The following is a 19,722-nucleotide window of genomic DNA, read 5'->3' on the forward strand; positions in this document are numbered from 1 at the left end:
AGTCTGCCGTGAAGCGTTCATTCATGTATATGGGTAAGAGCAGGGGCGCAACTTTGGTTTTAGAAGTGGGGGGGACACATTTTTTTAAACAATTATTATTTATTTTGTTTTTTTGTTTTTTAGGGGGTAGATCAGCTTTAATATTGCAGATACATTGATGGAAGACACAATCAAATTGTCTGCATCATTTCCAATCCCCCATATATTGTTTTGTAAATATATATATTTTTAAAATATATATTTTCCTTTATTATTTTCCCATAACCCTACCATCCCTCCCCTAATTGGAGTAAACTAATGGACAACAACACTTAGGCTTCTACTTCCAGCTTAAACATAGTATATACATTTTACGGACACAGTATAATTTACAATAGTTATCTTTTGTTAACATCCAGTGCTATTGGTCGGTAGTCATTTAGGCAGGTTACCTTAGTGTTCTTGGGCACAGGGACCATGGTGGTCTTCTTGAAACATGTTGGTATTACAGACTCAGTCAGGGAGAGGTTGAAAATGTCAGTGAAGACACTTGCCAGTTGGTCAGCGCATGCTCGGAGTACATGTCCTGGTAATTCGTCTGGCCCTGCGGCCTTGTGAATGTTGACCTGTTTAAAGGTCTTACTCACATCGGTTACGGAGAGCATGATCACACAGTCGTCCGGAACAGCTGATGCGCTCATGCATGTTTCAGTGTTACTTGCCTCGAAGCGAGCATAGAAGTAATTTAGCTCGTCTGGTAGGCTCGTGTTACTGGGCAGCTCGCGACTGTGCTTCCCTTTGTAGTCTGTAATAGTTTGCAAGCCCTGCCACATCCAACGAGTATCGGAGCCGGTGTAGTTTGATTCGATCTTAGTCCTGTATTGACACTTCGTTGGAGGGCATAGCGGGATTTCTTATAAGCTTCCGGGTTAGAGTCCCGCTCCTTGAAAGCGGCATCTCTAACCTTTAGCTCAGTGCGGATGTTGCCTGTAATCCATGGATCTGGTTGGGGTATGTAGGTACAGTCACTGTGGGGACGACGTCATCAATGCACTTATTGATGAAGCCAGTGACTGATGTTGTGTACTCCTCAATGCCATCAGAAGAATCCCAGAACATATTCCAGTCTGTGCTAGCAAAACAGTCCTGTAGCTTAGCATCGGCTTCATCTGACCACTTTTTTATTGACCGAGTCACTGGTGCTTTAGTTTTTGTTTGTAAGCAGGAATCAGGAGGATAGAATTATGGTCAGATTTGCCAAATGGAGCACGAAGAAGAGCTTTGTAAGCGTCTCTGTGTGTGGTGTAAAGGTGATGTAATGTTTTTTTCCCTCTGGTTGCACATTTAACATGCTGGTAGAAATGAGGTAAAACGGATGTACATTACCCTGCATTAAAGTCCCCGGCCACTAGGAGTGCTGCCTCTGGATGAGCGTTTTCCTGTTTGCTTATGGCCGTATACAGCTCATTGAGTGCGGTCTTAGTGCCACCATCGGTTTGTGGTGGAAAATAGACAGCTACTAATAATATAGATGAAAACTCTCTTGGTAGATAGTGTGGTCTACAGCTTATCATGAGATACTCTACCTCAGGCGAGCAAAACCTTGAGACTTCCTTATATATTTTGCACCAGCTGTTGTTTACAAATATACATAGACTGCCACCCCTTGTCTTACCAGAGGCTGCTGTTCTATCCTGCCGATGAAGTGTATAACCTGTCAGCGGAATATTATTCATGTCGTCGTTCAGCCACGACTCGGTGAAACATTAGATATTACAGTTTTTAATGTCCCGTTGGTAGGATATATGTGCTTGTAGTTCGTCCACTTTATTATCAAGCGATTGTACATTGGCCAATAGTACCAATGGCAAAGGCAGATTAGCCACTTGTCGCTGGCTCCTTACAAGGCACCATGATCTCCTTCCGCGATATCTTTGTCGCTTTCTACTGCGAATGACGGGAATGAGGGCCCTGTCGGGTGTCTGGAGCAAATCCTTCTCGTCCAACTCATTAAAGAAAAATTATTTGTCCAGTTCAAGGTGAGAAATCACTGTTCTGATGTCCAGAATCTCTTTTCGGTCATAAGAGACGGTAGCAGCAACATTATGTACAAAATAAGTTACAAACAATGCGAAAAAACTACCAAAATATCACAGTTGGTTAAGAGCCCATAAAACGGCAGCCTTCCCCTCCGGCAGCCATACCCTCCGGCGCCATCATCATCAATTGACTATGACTTTCTGGGGTTCCTCCCATTTTTTGGGGCACCTAAAGCACATTTCCTTCATTTCTACACAATCTAATATGACCCATGGACCTTCTAGCTGTCTCTATTTAGAACAACAAAAAGTAAGCAAAAATGCCCACAGTCATCAAGCTAGGTAAGAGATTATTAAATATGCTTAAGTGATTGATAAGAACTAGATCCATGATAATTCAATAATCAATATTGTGTTACACCTTTAACCAATAGCCTAACAAATGAACAACTCTTATAAATAAAGTACAAAGACAACATTTGACTGTCTTTAAGACATCCTCTATATCAAATTTCAGCCAGAACGACAAGCAAACCCGAGCCGCCTACACGCCCGACCCCCACCAGTCTAGTTAGTAACTCAACTCTCTCCCCAACACAACTTCCTTCCCATCTTTTTTTTATGTCTCAAGGGAAAACAAAAGTTGAATGAAAACAAACATACATTACACATTAACACACAGAAACAGTACACCCTCCATATAATTCATATCATAGGCCTAATAGTACTGTAGAGTTCTTTTTACTTGCACACAATATAGCTGGGTCACCCCGCCCTGCCCCTAGGAGTCCACGGCCCTGTAGGGCCCCAACCCAAAACACCCCACTCAGCTTTAGGATCTTAGTGAAACATTCATGAATGGTTTCAGGTGTGTTAGGCCAAGGCCAGAGTGACAACAGTACAGCAGACCCCCAGGGACAGGACTGAGCAGCCCAGCAGCTAGAGATTGCCTAATAGGTATCTCCCCTGACGTGAGCATGTTTTCAATACAGACTCCTTTTGTCCTTTTGTCGCACAGTATACCCTTAGTATACCCTTAATCTTAAAACAAATCTAGTGATACTGTACATAACTTGACATTTCTTCCATACATTGTGGTAAGATAACCAACCTTCCGATTAATGGCAATGCATTTATTAGCCACCATAAATGCCAGGTTACACAGTTTATTCTGATAACAGTCTCCAGTATCAACATTTCAAAGCAAACAAAAACAGGGAAAAGGGATAATCTGTTGTGATGAGGTGGCGTTGAAGGAGTCAGGCGCAGAAGGGTAAATCACAGAATAACAGGCTTTAATCTGCAAAATACAGGTTTACGCAGAAATGCGTCAAACACTCTCCAGGGCACAAAAGAGGCGCACTGGAAAATGCAAGGCACACTGGAAAATACTCCCGTCGATACAAAATACACGAGCTCCACCGAGCTTCACTAACCTCCACAATAAACTATCACCCACACAGACAAGGAAGCAGAGGGAACACTTATACAATGACTAATGAGGGAATAAGGACCAGGGGTGTGTGATTGAAGACAAGACAAATGGAGTGATGATAAATGGATCGGCAGTAGCTAGTAAGCCGGTGACGCCGAACGCTGAAACCTGCCTTAACAAGGAGGGGAGGCAGCCTCGGCGGAAATCGTGACAGTACTCCCCCCTTGACGCGCGGCTCCAGCTGCGTGCCGACCCCGGCCTCGGGGACGGCCAAGACGACGTGGAGCAGGGCGAGCCGGATGTTGACGGTGGAAATCCCGTAACATGGAGGGATCGAGGATATCCCTCACCGGGACCCAGCACCGTTCCTCCGGACCGTACCCCTCCCACTCCACGAGGTACTGAAGGCCCCCCACCCGATGCCTCGAATCCAAGATGGAACGGACAGAGTACGCCGGTGCCCCCTTGATGTCCAGAGGAGGTGGAGGGACCTCCCGCACCTCAGACTCCTGGAGCGGACCAGCTAACACCGGTCTGAGGAGAGACACATGAAACTAGGGGTTAATACGGTAATCAGGGGGAAGTAATAACCTATAAGTGACCTCGTTGACTCTCCTCAGGACTTTGAACGGCCCCACAAACCACGGGCTCAGCTTCCGGCAGGGCAGGCGGAGGTGCAGATTCCGGGTCGAGAGCCAGACCCGATCCCCCGGTACAAAGACGGGGGCCTCACTGCGGTGATGGTCAGCGTTGGCCTTCTGACGACGCACAGCGCGTGAACGTGGGCAGCATCCCATGTCTCCTCCGCGCGCCGAAGACCAGTCATCCACCGCAGAGGCCTCGGTCTGGTTCTGAACTGGTTGGTAACCTAGAACACACTGGAAAGGCGTTAGGTTAGTGGAGGAGCGGCAGAGAGAGTTCTGGGCATATTCTGCCCATGGCAAGAACACCGAACACTCCCCCGGCCGGTCCTGGCAGTAGGACCGCAGGAACCTACCCACATCTTGATTCATCCTTTCCACCTGCCCATTGCTCTCGGGGTGGAACCCAGAGGTCAGGCTGACTGAGACCCCCAGACGTTCCATGAACGCCTTCCAGACCTTGGACGTGAACTGGGGACCTCGGTCAGACACTATATCCTCTGGTACCCCGTAGTACCAGAAAACGTGTGTAAACAGGGCCTCCGCAGTTTGCAGAGCCATGGGGAGACCGGGCAGAGGAAGGAGGCGGCATGCTTTAGAAAAGCGGTCCACAATGACCAGGATGGTGGTGTTACCTTGGGAGAGGGGAAGATCAGTTAAAAAATCAACACTTAGGCGAGACCATGGCCGTTGTGGAACTGGTAAAGGTTGTAACTTACCCGCTGGGAGGTGCCTAGGTGCCTTACGCTGGGCGCACACTGAGCAGGAGGAGACATACACCCTCACGTCCTTAGCCAAGGTAGGCCACCAGTATTTTCCAGTCAGGCAGCGCACTGTACGTCCGATACCTGGGTGACCAGAGGAGGGTGACGTATGTGCCCAGTAGATCAGACGCTCACGGATAAGAGCAGGCACGTACTGTAGCCCATCTGGACACTGAGGTGAAGAGGGATCCATGCGTAATGTCTGTTCTACATCCGCGTCCATTGCCCATACTACCGGCGCCACAATGCAGGAGGCAGGCAGTATGTGGGTGTTGTTGCTGGGCCTCTCCTCTGTGTCATACAGCCGGGACAGTGCGTCTGCCTTCACGTTCTTCGTACCCGGGATGTATGATAGAGTGAAATCAAATGGGGTGAAGAATAGGGCCCACCTGGCCTGGCGAGTATTCAACCTCCTCGCTGCCCGAATGTACTCCAGGTTACGGTGGTCCGTCCAGACGAGGAAAGGGTGTTTCGCCCCCTCGAGCCAATGCCTCCACACGGTCAAGGCTCGGACAACAGTCAACAGCTCCCGATCACCAACGCCGTAGTTCTGCTCTTTGAGAAGAAGGCACAGGGGGTGGAGCTTAGGTGGCGTACCCGAGCATTGAGACAGGACTGCTCCTATCCCAACCTCAGAAGCATCCACCTCCACTTTGAACGTTAGTGATGAATCGGGGTGGCCAGTACTGGGGCTGAGGTGAACAGACCCTGCAGTTTGCTAAAGGCCAGGTCAGCCTCAGCAGACCAGCGGAGCCGGGACGGCCCACCCTTCAACAAGGAAGTAATGGGAGCTGCGACCTTGCCAAATCCCCGGATAAACCTTCGATAGTAGTTGGCAAAGCCAAGGAAGTGCTGCACCTCCTTAACCGTGGTAGGAGTTGGCCAATGCGATCTCCCTCCATCTCCACACCTGAGGTGGAAATGCGGTTTTCAAGGAAGGAGACGGACTGCTGGAAAAACATATACTTCTCTGCCTTAGCATAAAGGTCATTTTCCAAACAGTCGTGCCAGCACCTTGCGAACCAGGGACACATACTCAGCAAACGTAGCGGAATACACCAGATTGTCATCGATGTAGACCACTACACCGCGACCAAGCATGTCCCGAAACACCTCGTTCACAAAGGACTGGAAAACTGAGGGAGCATTCACCAAACCATAGGGTACCACCAGGTATTCATAATGCCCCGTGGTTGTGCTGAATGCTGTCTTCCACTCATCTCCCTCTCAGATAAGCACCAGATTGTACACAGTCCTGAGATCTAATTTGGTGAAGAAGCGCGCCCCATGCATTGATTCAATCACTGAAGGAATGAGGGGGAGTGGATAACTAAATCTTATCATCTCCCTGTTCAGTGGTTGATAATCAATGCACGGGCGCAGACCTCCGTCGTTCTTCTTCACAAAGAAGAAACTCGAGGAGGCGGGTGAAGTGGAGGGACGTATATACCCCTGGCGCAGGGACTCAGTGACATATGTCTCCATAGTGGGTATATATGTCTCCTGGGAGGTACAGCGTCTACCCGGAGGTTTATTGCGCAATCCCCCACCCGATGAGGTGGTAACTTAGTCGCCTGCGTTTTAGCGAACGCTTGCGCCAGATCGATGTATTCAGGGGGAATGCGCATGGTGGAGGTACTGTCTGGACTTTCCACCGTGGTTGCACCAACGGAAACACCTAGACACCTACCCTGACACTCTCGCGACCACTCCGTGAGCACCCTCTGCGGCCATGAGAAGGTGGGGTTGTGGAGTGCTAGCCAAGAGAGACCTAATACCACAGGGAAAGCAGGAGACTCAATAATGGAAAAGTAACCTGCTCACAATGAGTCTCCTGGGTAATCATGGTGACTGGTGCAGTAACTTCCTTAACCAACCCTGACCCTAATGGTCGACTATCAAGTGCTCTGATGGGGCGTGGAATGGATAGGGGAATCAATGGAATGCCTATACGGTGTGCGAATGCCCTGTCCATAAAGTTCCCAGCTGCGCCTGAATCGACTAGCGCCTTACACTGGGGAACTACCATTTGCTCAGGAAAGGAGATGTGTATTTTACAGTGCGCAGCAGAGGGCTCTGAACGAGTGTGGGTGTTCAAAACCTGGGGTGATGCGAGAGTGCCCTGCCTGCCGCCTCCAAACCCAGAAGAGCGTTGACGAAAACGTGTGATGAAATGTCTCTTCGCGCCACCAGTGTGGCACTGGCGCTGTCGTCCTCTGCTCTCTCGGCTAGCGGTTCCACCCATCTCCATCGGTTCTGGATCCGAGTCGGCCCGAGATGGAAACGGGCAGACCTCCTCCAGGTTGTCCAAACGAATCGCCATGTCCACCAGTTGCGAGAAGGACAACATGGTGTCACGGCAGGCTAGCTCCCGTCAGACATCCTCTCTCAGACGGCACTGGAAATGGTCGATCAGGGCCCGCTCGTTCCACCCGGACCCAGCTGCCAGAGTTCAAAACTTCAATGCGAAGTCCTGCGCAGTCCTCATGCAATCGAAGTGCAATCAAAAAATGGTATCATCAATGAAAAGGAAAAGGCACAATGCGCACATAGGTTAGGCTACTATGGTGAGCGAACGTTGTGCCTTTTCAGTTTCTTTAAGTATGATTACCCATTTATTTGTCTCTGCCTGCAAATCGTCCTCTAAAGGGTAGGCTATAACCTATAGGACTATGCAAAACGTAGCAGGTGTCGCTGTCATCATTCTTGCTGCTTCCAGTTCAGTAGCCTTACCTGCGAGGTCAGGTATGCGTGTTCTCAATTAAATAGAGTAGGATATAGCCTATTTATACATGAGCGGAGAAACACGGGGCAGGTACCTTTCCAAAGAAATGTACTTCCTAAATAGGCCTATGATTAGGCTATAGTTTACTACATTGCCTAGAAATAGGCCTAAATATTGATCACCCATATTTCTTCGTCTGAAAATCTTCCCACTCCTAAAAGGTAGGCTAAAAAAATCACTCAAGAGAAAGTGCAAGTCTCTCCAACTCTGCTCTCTTCAAACTACATCTAGCATATTGGCTGATATAGCCCAGTAATACAATGTAAGGACCATGTGAGAATCTCTGGTAATTTAACCTATTTCTAAAGTTATTTTTGCGCATTTAATATTGCCTATAGGGCGCAAAATTGCTGGAACCATGGCTGGCAAGTGAGCTGCGTTACATACGCCTAAAATAACATATTTATCTGGACACTTTCTGTTTTTGATATTTCTAGTAACCATTTTACTGTACCATTTACACCTTCTGTATTTTGTGCATGTGACCAAAGTCAGATTAGGATATAGGCCAAGGACTAGATAAAGTGTATTTTTACCTGGTGTTTTTCCTTATTGTAGGCTACTACTTTTACCACTTTTAGTCTTGGAATCTTTGGTTGTATACTAAACTACTCACTCTGTTTAGCACATGGCCACACATGTGAATCCTTAAAGAGATGGGTGGGGCTAAGGCTTAAGAGGGTGTGAACGATGCTGAATGGGTGTAGACATTAGAAGAGCTCTCCAGTAGGTGTACCAAAACATTCAAGGGCCATTTTCTCAAAAGTGTGGTTACAAGTTTATCAACTTTCAAAGGAAATTACTTTCCCATTGTTCCTCAACTGCAGTGTATGATATACAATTTTCTAGCTCAGAGTCTCTACTTTTATCCGATGTAAAAAACACAATTTCAAATTTTGCTACGTAAGACCGAATCGAGGCAGTCGGTCACAAATACTGGGCTGGCGGGGTTACACTTGGCCTGAGGTAGTGAGGCCGGTTGGACGTACTCTAAAACGACGTTGGAGGCAGCTTATGGTAGAAAAATGAACATTCAATTCTCTGGCAATAGCTCTGGTGGACATTCCTGCAGTCAGCATGCTAATTGCACGTTCCAAAAACAAAACTGCACATTTAGAGTGGCCTTTTATTGTCCCCAGCACAAGCTTCTTGATATGCCACACCTGTCAGGTGGATGGATTATCTTGGCAAAGGAGAACACTGAGTACAACATACAATGTGTGTTGTTCACAATGGCAAGCGAACCAACCGAATTGACGCACTGACAGCATTGCAAATGCCGCAGAATTTAGATGAGTTGGAGTTGGGTGGAGGATGGGATATTGAGCTTGAAATCGACATTGCTGATGAAGAGTCTTCATCTGATTCTGATGTTGACTTCGAGCCTCCACCTCCGAAGCCTGAGCCACGCCGCAGAAAAATAAGAACAGAGCCAACTGAGATGGTGATCCCAACTGCCACCATGAGACAGGAATCTGGGAGGGATGGCAGGGTTTGGGTAGAAAGAGTGACGAGTTTATGTGACATGCAGATGTTGCAGCACATCAGAGATTGTACTGTTGCTCATGCGCACAGAAAAGGAAACAGTACGTGGGACATGTCTATGGATGAACTCAAAGCATTTATTGCACTCTTGTATATCCACGGGGCATACAGCGGAAAGAGCATGGTTGTGGAGTCATTTTGGTATACATGTATGTGGTGGACTTTTTCAGAGAGACCATGCCACGCAACTGCTTCAGAGAATTGATGTGATACCTGCGGCAGGTGCACACGAAACAAGGCCCATGAAACTGTGTGCAGTGCAACCGATTTGTTTGTGGGGCTTGCTCACACAAAGCCCCTAAGCTGTGTGCTGACTGTGAACCCGAAGCATAAAGACGAGATTGTAAGTGCACAATACAGTGTCCGATACGATCAACAAATGACTGTTTTTATATCTTGTCATGAATATATTTCCACAAATATTTCATAATGCAATTCATCCTTTACAGTTGTTCATGCACTGGTGCTTTTGTTTAGGAATATGGCAAATAATTTCACCTGCGCACCTGGCTGGTTATATTATTATTATTATTATTATTATTATTATTATTATTATTATTATTATTATTATTATTGTTTTTTTTGTTTCTACTTTGTCAAAAGAAGCTATAACTGGACTTTATTAATTACTATAACTATAACTCTATTACTAATCCAATCTACAAATAAAGTTGATCAAATGGAATACACTGTAATGTTTTTATTGTAAGGGAAACGAAAATAGGCTATTAGCCTTTGTTCTTTCTAGGACTTTGTAGAATTGTACAAAACATATCCTTGACTCTATCTAAACAAATAACTAGTCCTCTTCCACTCCTCCATGACGACATCACGGCGCTGGTGGATGTTAGAGACCTTGCACTCCTCCACCTTCCGTTTGAGGATGCCCCACAGATGCTCAATAGGGTTTAGGTCTGGAGACATGCTTGGCCAGTCCATCACCTTTACCCTCAGCTTCTTTAGCAAGGCAGTGGTCGTCTTGGAGGTGTGTTTGAGGTTGTTATCATGTTGGAATACTGCCCTGCGGCCCAGTCTCCGAAGGGAGGGGATCCTCATGGTTCCCTCAATGAACTGTAGCTCCCCAGTGCCGGCAGCACTCATGCAGCCCCAGACCATGACACTCCCACCACCATGCTTGACTGTAGGCAAGACACACTTGTCTTTGTACTCCTCACCTTGTTGCCGCCACACACGCTTGACACGATCTGAACCAAATAAGTTTATCTTGGTCTCATCAGACCACAGGACATGGTTCCAGTAATCCATGTCCTTAGTCTGCTTGTCTTCAGCAAACTGTTTGCGGGCTTTCTTGTGCATCATCTTTAGAAGAGGCTTCCTTCTAGGACGACAGCCATGCAGACCAATTTGATGCATTGTGCGGCGTATGGTGTGAGCACTGACAGGATGACCCCCCACCCCTTCAACCTCTGCAGCAATGCTGGCAGTACTCATACGTCTATTTCACAAAGACAACCTCTGGATATGACGCTGAGCACGTGCACTCAACTTCTTTGGTCGACCATGGCGAGGCCTGTTCTGAGTGGAACCTGTCCTGTTAAACCACTGTATGGTCTTGGCCACCGTGCTGCAGCTCAGTTTCAGGGTCTTGGCAAACTTCCTATAGCCCAGGCCATCTTTATGTAGAGCAACAATTATTTTTTTCAGATCCTCAGAGAGTTCTTTGCCATGAGGTGCCATGTTGAACTTCCAGTGACCAGTATGAGGGAGTGTGAGAGCGATGACACCAAATGTAACACACCTGCTCCCCATTCACACCTGAGACCTTGTAACACTAATGAGTCACATGACACCGGGGAGGGAAAATGGCTAATTGGCCTCATTTTTCAGCGGGTATGACGCTACAAGTTTGGCACACCTGTATTTGGGGAGTTTCTCCCATTCTTCTTTGCAGATCCTCTCAAGCTCTGTCAGGTTGGATGGGAGCGTCGCTGCGCAGCTATTTTAAGGTCTCTCCAGAGATGTTCGTCCAGGCTCTGGCTGGGCCACTCAAGGACATTCAGAGACTTGTCCCGAAGCCACTCCTGTGTTGTCTTGGCTGTGTGCTTAGTGTTGTTGTGCTGTTGGAAGGTGAATCTTCACCCCAGTCTGAGGTTCTGAGTGCTCTGGAGCAGATTTTCATCAAGGATCTCTCTGTACTTTGCTCCGTTCATCTTTCCCTCGATCCTGAATAGTCTACAGTTCCTGCCACTGAAAAACATCCTCACAGCATGATGCTGCCACCACCATGCTTCACTGTAGGGATGGTGCCAGGTTTCCTCCAGACGTGGCGCTTGGCATTCAGGCCAAAGATTTCAATCTTGGTTTCATCAGTCCAGAGAATCTTGTTTCTTATTGTCTGAGAATCTTTAGGTGCCTTTTGGAAAAACTCCAAGCCAGTTGTCATGTGCCTTTTACCTAGGAGTGGCTTCCGTCTGGCCACTCTACCATAACGGCCTGATTGGTGGAGTGCTGCAGAGATGGTTGTCCTTCTGGAAGATTCTCCCATCTCCACAGAGGAACTCTGGAGCTCTGTCAGAGTGACCATTGGGTGTCAGAGTGACCATCACCGCATTGGAAAACCTCCCTGGTCTTTGTGGTTGAATCTGTGTTTTTTGAAATTCACTGCTCGACTGAAGAACCTTACAGATAATTGTATGTGTAGGGTACAGAGATGAGGCAGTCATTCAAAAATCATGTTAAACACTATTACTGCACACAGAGTGAGTCCATGCAACTTATTATGTGACATGTTAAGCAAATGTTTACTCCTGAACTTATTTAGGTTTCCCATAACAAAGGGGTTGAATACTTATTGACTCAAGACATTTCAGCTTTTCATTTTAAATTATTTGGCAACTATTTCGAAAAACATCATTCCACTTTACATTATGGGGTATTGTGTGTAGGCCAGTGACCAAAACAATCTAAATTTAATCAATTTCAAATTCAGGCTGTAACACAACAAAATGTGGAAAAAGGAAATGGGTGTGAATACTTTCTGAAGGCACTGCTTTGTGCCAAAAATGCATGTAATAAATAAATAAATAACAAATGTTTCCTGATCTTTCTTTATATAGCTCAGATATAGATCTTTAGATTTTTTGGGGAACTATCTGTTGTTCCATGTAGTGATTCTGTTATTCAATGTGTTTGTATGGGCTAATAGCAGTAAGGTCAAAAACTATTTTTCATCAAATATGTTTTATATATATTGTTTTGATACTTCAATGGGTCTTAAAATTCAAAATCAAATAGCAAAATGATCACTGGTATGATCATTTTTAAAACAATTCCATATACTGTGGCTTTGTTGTCTGAGTGAGGGAAATGCTGTAAATTAATGCTGTAAATTAATGAGACGTTGAGGATAATAATAAATACTGCTTTGATGTCATACATTTGGACTCGTGAGACATTTTCAAATCAAAAAACTCATGTCATATACATTGTCAACATTTATGATCAGTATGTTTGATGTACAGTTGCAAGATGACATGGAGTCATACCCTGGGTTGTTCTGAATAGAATGAACCTATGTTTGTCTATTTACCTGAATGCACTCATGACTCTTTTCTATGCACATCAAAATTACGATCGGTTACCCTGAATTGCCTTGTGAAAGCCTAACATTGTAATACTGTATTTTATAACTTAGCTAGTCATGTTGGCAATAGAACAAGATTTTGAATTATGCCCACTTGACCTTGATTGCGATTTATAATGGACCGTTTTTGGAGTGCGTAAAAAAACACTAGTAATTGTGGGATGGTGGGGATGGAGGGTTGTGTTACAAACAAAGCAACTACAAGTGTGCTTACTCTAGTTCCTTAACGGCACTGCTAGTAGGAGCTCAGAAAAGCACCTTATAGTTGAAGACTCTTCTTTGAGTAATAAAAGTGCATTGAAATTACTTAGGAACTATGCACACTTTGGAGAGGTGTGTGGCCACTTGGAGACACCAGTTAGTCCTCTCACTTAAACCCTTGCAATTATTTTGTCTTATGTTACACCTACAACACATTTTCCAGGAATATTCTTATCATGTTACTGAATGTATTCAGAGTATTTTCAGATTTCGTTATCAACAATCAACAGTGTAATTTTGGATTCAGTCTTGTGTCAGGTGAACTGTTGTGTCCTCACCTTTAGTCTAATAACTTTCCCATGGTCTTCAAACTTTCCCATGCCTTTCAATTGTTAACATGGTTCCTCCTCCACCAAACTTTACAGTTGGCGCTATGCATTCGGGCAGCTAGCATTCTCCTGGCATCCGCCAAAAAAGTTTGGTTTTGTGATTTAAAAGTAATTCCTGTCAAATCCCTACCATCACTTTTCAGAATGTAAAATAGATTTGTGGTAGACATGTTTAATTTATTTACTGTGGCTTATCAGTACCTAATACTGTAATTTCCCCTTTCTAAAGGTAGCCAAGTGGGTGAGAGAGACGACGTGTCCCCATGGAACAAAACATTTATATGATTGTTGACACTGGCAAATGGTACACTATATATACAAAAGTATGTGGACGCCCCTTCAAATTAGTGGATTCGGCTATTTCAGCCTCACCCATTGCTGACAGGTTTATAAAATCGAGCACACAGCCATGTAATCTCCATAGACAAACAGTGGCAGTAGAATAGCCTTACTGAAGAGCTCAGTGACTTTCAACGTGGCACCGTCATAGGATGCCACCTTTCCAACAAGTCAGTTCATCACATTTCTGCCCTGCTAGAGCTGCTCCGGTCAACTGTAAGTGCTGTTATTGTGAAGTGGCTCAGCCATGAAGTGGTAGGCCACACAAGCTTACAGAACTGGTCTGTCGAGTGCTGAAGCACATAGCACGTAAAAATCATCTGTCCTCGGTTGCAACACTCACTACTAGGTTCCGAACTGCCTCTGGAAGCAACGTCAGCACAATAACTGTTCGTTGGGAGCTTAATTTAATGGTTTTCCATGGCAGAGTAGCCACATTCAAGCCTAAGATTACCATGCGCAATGCCAAGCGTCGGCTGGAGTGGTGCAAAGCTCGCCTCTGACTCTGGAGCAGTGGAAACGCATTCTCTGGAGTGATGAATCACACTTCACCATCTGGCAGTCCGACGGACGAATCTAGGTTTGGCGGATGCCAGGAGAACACTACCTGCCCGAAAGCATAGTGCCAACTGTAAAGTTTGGTGGATGAGGAATAATGGTCTGGGGCTGTTTTTCATGGTTCGGGTTAGGCCCCTTAGTTCCAGTGAAGGGAAATCTTAACGCTACTGTCACGACTTCCGCCGAGGCTGCCCCCACCTCCTGGTTCGGGCAGGCTTCGGCGTTCGTCGTCACCGGAGTACTAGCTACTGCCGATTCCATTCTCATCACTCCACTTGTCATGTCTTGTCAATCACACACACCTGGTGCTCATTCCCCTAATTAGTATGTGTATAAGTGTTCCCTCTGTTCCCCTTGTCTTTGTGAGTGATTGTTTTGTTGTGAGAGCGTGTAGCTCGGTTGAGCTACATTTCACTGTGTTATTTGCCAAGGTGGATGTTTTCCCTTGTACAGTGTCGTTTGACGCTTGGGGTTTTTGATTTATGCAAATGGATTAAACTCTGGACTTCGGTATTTTACCTCTTGCGCCTGACTCCTTCTTTCACACCTCGTCACAGAATCACTCACCTGATCTGATATGGAGTCAGCAGGAGAAGACGCATGCCTGGAGTTGTGGCAAGGGTCCAGGAGCATTCCTCAATGTTGTCCAGCTTGGGGAAGCGATGGATCGGGTTCTTCAGGTGGTAGAATGACTGGAGAGGAGAGGATCCGATCTATCGAGACCAGCTGGTCAAACGTACACCCCAGCCCCTGGAGGGATCCAGATATCCCGGCCACCGGCATTTCACGGGACTGCAGCGAGATGTAAGGGATTCCTACTCCAACTAGAGTTGTATTTCTCCAGCATCAGACCGGAGCCCCGGGAGCGGTAGAAGGTATCCGTCCTCGTTTCCTGCCTTTGTGGGAGAGCCCTGGAGTGGGCCAACGCGGTATGTAACGAGGGAGGTACCACGTTGGAAAACTACAGGGAGTTTGCTCGTTTTTGAGAGGCGGGCGAACGACTGGTTCATCTAAGGCAGGGGACAAGGACCGCTCAGGACTACGTGCTGGAGTTCCAGACGCTGGGTGGAACGAGCGGGCCCTGATAGACCATTTCCGGTGCCACCTAAGGGAGGATGTCCGACGGGTGCTAGCCTGCCGGGATGCCATGCTATAGTTCTCCCAACTGGTGGACATGGCAATCCGGCTGGACAATCTGCTAGCAGCCAGAGGACGTTCCGGTAGGGGTCTGTCCGTTCCCACTCCGCACGACTCTGACCCCGAGCAGATGGAGCTGGAGGGAGCCGCCGGTCGAGAGAGCGCAGGAGGACAGCGACAGTGCCACTCTAGTGGCACGAAGGGACAATCCACCTCACGTCGCAGTCAACGTTCCTTTGGGTCTGGAGGCGGTAGGCAGGGTACTCACGCATCACCCCAGGTAACGAACACCCAAACGTGTTCAGAGCCCTTTGTGGCACACTGTACTTTATCTATCTCCTTTCCAGATCACTTGGTAGGTTCCCAGTGTAAGGCGCTAGTCGATTCAGGCGCAGCTGGGAATTTTATGGACAGGGCATTTGCACACCGTCAAGGCATTTCATTGGTTCCCCTAACCATTCCACTCCCCATCAGAGCACTAGATAGTCGACCATTAGGGTCCGGTTTGGTTAAGGAAGTTACTGTACCAGTCACCATGATTACGCAGGCGACACATGTTGAGCAAATCAACTTTATGATTATTGAGTCTCCTGCTTACCCTGTAGTCTTGGGTATCCCGTGGTTAGCCCTTCACAACTTTAGTTTCTCATGGCCGCAAAGGGTTCTGACGGGGTGGTCGCGTGAGTGTCCGGGTAGGTGTCTAGGTGTTTCCGTTGGTGCGACCACGGTGGAAAGTCCAGACGGTACCTCCACCGTGCGCATTCCCCCCGAATACCATGATCTGGCGCTCGTGTTTTCCAAGACACAAGCGACTAAATTACCACCTCATCGGGTGGGGGATTGCGCGATAAACCTTCGGGTAGACGCTGTACCTCCCAGGAGTCATGTGTATCCCCTGTCGCAGGCAGCTGAAACGGAGGCTATGGAAATATACGTCACCGAGTCCCTGCGCCAGGGGTATATACGTCCCTCCACTTCACCTGCCTCCTCGAGTTTCTTATTTGTGAAGAAGAAAGATGGAAGTTTACGCACGTGCATTGATTATCGACCACTGAATAATGTGACGGTACGATTTAGTTATCCTCTTCCCCTCATTCCTTCAGTGATTGAGTCAATGCATGGGGCCCGTTTTTTCACCAAATTAGACCTCCGGAGTGCCTACAACCTGGTGCATGTTCGGGAGGGGGATGAGTGGAAGACAGCATTCAGCACAACCACGGGGCATTATGAATACCTGGTGATGCCCTACGGTTTGATGAATGCTCCATCAGCTTTCCAGTCCTTTGTGAACGAGGTGTTTCGGGACATGCTTGGTCGTGGTGTGGTGGTCTACATCGATGACATCCTGGTGTATTCCGCTACGCGCGCCGAGCATGTGTCCCTGGTTCGCAAAGTACTGGTCCGACTGCTGGAAAATGATCTTCATGCCAAGGCAGAAAAGTGTGAGTTTTTCCAGCAGTCAATCTCCTTCCTCGGATATCGCATTACCACCACAGGTGTGGAGATGGAGGGAGACTGCATTGCAGCCATGCGTAAATGGCCGAATCCAACCACGGTAAAGGAGGTGTAGCGCATCCTTGGCTTTGCCAACTACTATCGAAGGTTTATTAAGGATTTTGGCAAGGTCGCAGCTCCCATTACCTCCTTGTTGAAGGGTGGGCCGTCTCAGCTCTGCTGGTCTGCTGATGCTGATTTGGCATTCAGTAGATTGCGGGGTCTGTTCACCTCAGCCCCGGTACTGGCTCACCCCAATCCATCACTACCGTTCGTAGTGGAGGTGGATGCGTCCGAGGTAGGGATAGGAGCTGTCTTATCCCAACGCTCGGGCACGCCACTCAAGCTCCGCCCCTGTGCCTTCTTTTCTAAGAAGCTCAGCTCGGCGGAGCAGAACTACGGCGTTGGTGATCGGGAGCTGTTGGCTGTTGTCCGAGCTTTGACGGTGTGGAGACATTGGCTCGAAGGGGCGAAACACCCTTTCCTCGTCTGGACAGACCACCGTAACCTGGAGTACATTCGGGCAGCGAGGAGGCTGAATCCTCGCCAGGCCAGGTGGGCCCTCTTCTTCACCCGGTTTGATTTCACACTCTCATACATTCCGGGTACGAAGAACGTGAAGGCAGACGCACTGTCTCGGCTGTATTACACAGAGGAGAGGCCCAGAGACAACACCCCCATACTCCTGGCCTCATGAATTGTGGCGCCGGTAGTATGGGCGATGGACGCAGATATAGCGCAGGCATTACGCACAGATCCATCTCCACCGCAGTGTCCAGCTGGGCTGCAGTACGTGCCTGCGCTTATCCGTGATCGTCTGATCTACTGGGCACACACGTCACCCTCCTCTGGTCATCCAGGTATCGGTCGTACAATGCGCTGCCTGACCGAGAAGTACTGGTGGCCTACCTTGGCTAAGGACGTGAGGGTGTATGTTTCCTCACGCTCAGTGTGCGCCCAGAGTAAGGCACCTCCCAAAGGGTAAGCTACATCCTTTACCAGTTCCACAACGACCATGGTCTCACCTGAGTATTGATTTTCTCACTGATCTTCCTCCCTCCCAAGGTAACACCACGATCCTGGTCGTTGTGGACCGCTTTTCAAAGTCCTGCCGCCTCCTTCCTCTGCCCGGTCTCCCCACGGCCCTTCAAACTGCAGAGGCTCTGTTTACTCACGTCTTCCGGCACTACGGGGTTCCAGAGGATATAGTGTCCGACCGAGGTCCCCAGTTCACGTCTAGAGTCTGGAAGGCGTTCATGGAACGTCTGGTGGTCTCGGTCAGCCTGACCTCTGGTTTTCACCCCGAGAGCAATGGGCAGGTGGAAAGGGTGAATCAAGATGTGGGTAGGTTCCTGCGGATCTACTGTCAGGACCGGCCGGGGGAGTGGTCGGTGTTCCTGCCATGGGCAGAATATGCCCAGAACTCTCTCCGCCACTCCTCCACTAACCTAACACCCTTCCAATGTGTTTTGGGTTACCAACCGGTCCTGGCACCGTGGCACCAGAGCCAGACCCAGGCTCCCGTGGTGGATGACTGGTTTCGGCGCGCGGAGGAGACTTGGGATGCTTCCTACGTTCGCCTCCAGCGCGCGTGCGTCGTCAGAAGGCCAACACTGACTGCCACCGCAGGGAGGCCCTGGTGTTCGTACCGGGGGATCGGGTCTGGCTCTCGACCCGGAATCTGCCCCTCCACCTGCCCTGCTGAAAGCTGAGCCCGCGGTTTGTGGGGCCGTTTAAAGTCCTGAGGAGTATAAACGTGGTGACATACAGCTTGTTACTCCCCCATGATTACCGTATTAACCCCTCGTTTCATGTATCTCTCCTCAGGCCGGTGGTAGCTGGTCTGCTCCAGGAGTCTGAGGTATGGGAGATTCCTCCACCTCCTCTGGACATTGAGGGGGCCCCGGCGTACTCGGTCCGTTCCATCCTGGATTCGAGGCGTCGGGTGGGGGGGCCTTCAGTATCTCGTGGAGTGGGAGGGGTACGGTCCGGAGGAACGGTGCTGGGTCCCAAGGCGGGACATCCTCGATCCCTCGCTGTTGAGGGATTTCCACCGTCGCCATCCGAGAAGGGGTGCGACGACCTGAGGCTCTGGAAGCCGTCCATAGTGAATCATCTGTCCTGGGCGGTGGCTTCAACTCCAAGTGGAAATCCAGATGTGATGGAGGCCAAGTTTATAAGCCTCATGAAACACGTGCAGGACATCCATGACTACAACACCCCTGCGTTCCGCAGTTGTTTGCACCCGCCACTGGCGGGAGAAGAACGAGACAAGTGGCTGGAGTCAGGTATATATTTTTGAATAACAGCTATAATGTACTGTATATAGCACATCTAGTGCATATTAATAAGACGTAATACTGATTTTAAAATAATTGACACTCTGTTCCTGAAGGAGGTCCACCAGTTGTCACCACAGTATCAGACCTACTCCCTTGAGGCATATCACTCTTTGATTCCGCACTTTGCACCAAATCACAAAGGGTTCTCCTTGGCATGTACAGCAGGTAATTTTAACACAAATGAATGCGAATGGTAATAGAATGTTGATATGAACTAAAAGGGGTTACTAATAATCTACATGTTTTATAGGCTCCTTTTGGCAGCCCTCCACTACAATGCCAATGGCATCAGCGAGGTGGCTACAACCAGCAAGAGATAGTTTCTCTGTGCAGTGCACTACCCAAGGTTCCACAGAGGAAGTTGGACTGTCCACTCTGTCATAGAGGAACCTTCATACGCTAAGCAATTTGAATTCATTCCAGATTAGTATCTTTTTACTCAAAACATGGAAGGAGAGCATAGTCTCTGA

This window comes from Coregonus lavaretus, assembly GCF_964263955.1.
Source record: "Coregonus lavaretus genome assembly, chromosome: 8".
Classification (NCBI taxonomy): domain Eukaryota; kingdom Metazoa; phylum Chordata; class Actinopteri; order Salmoniformes; family Salmonidae; genus Coregonus; species Coregonus lavaretus.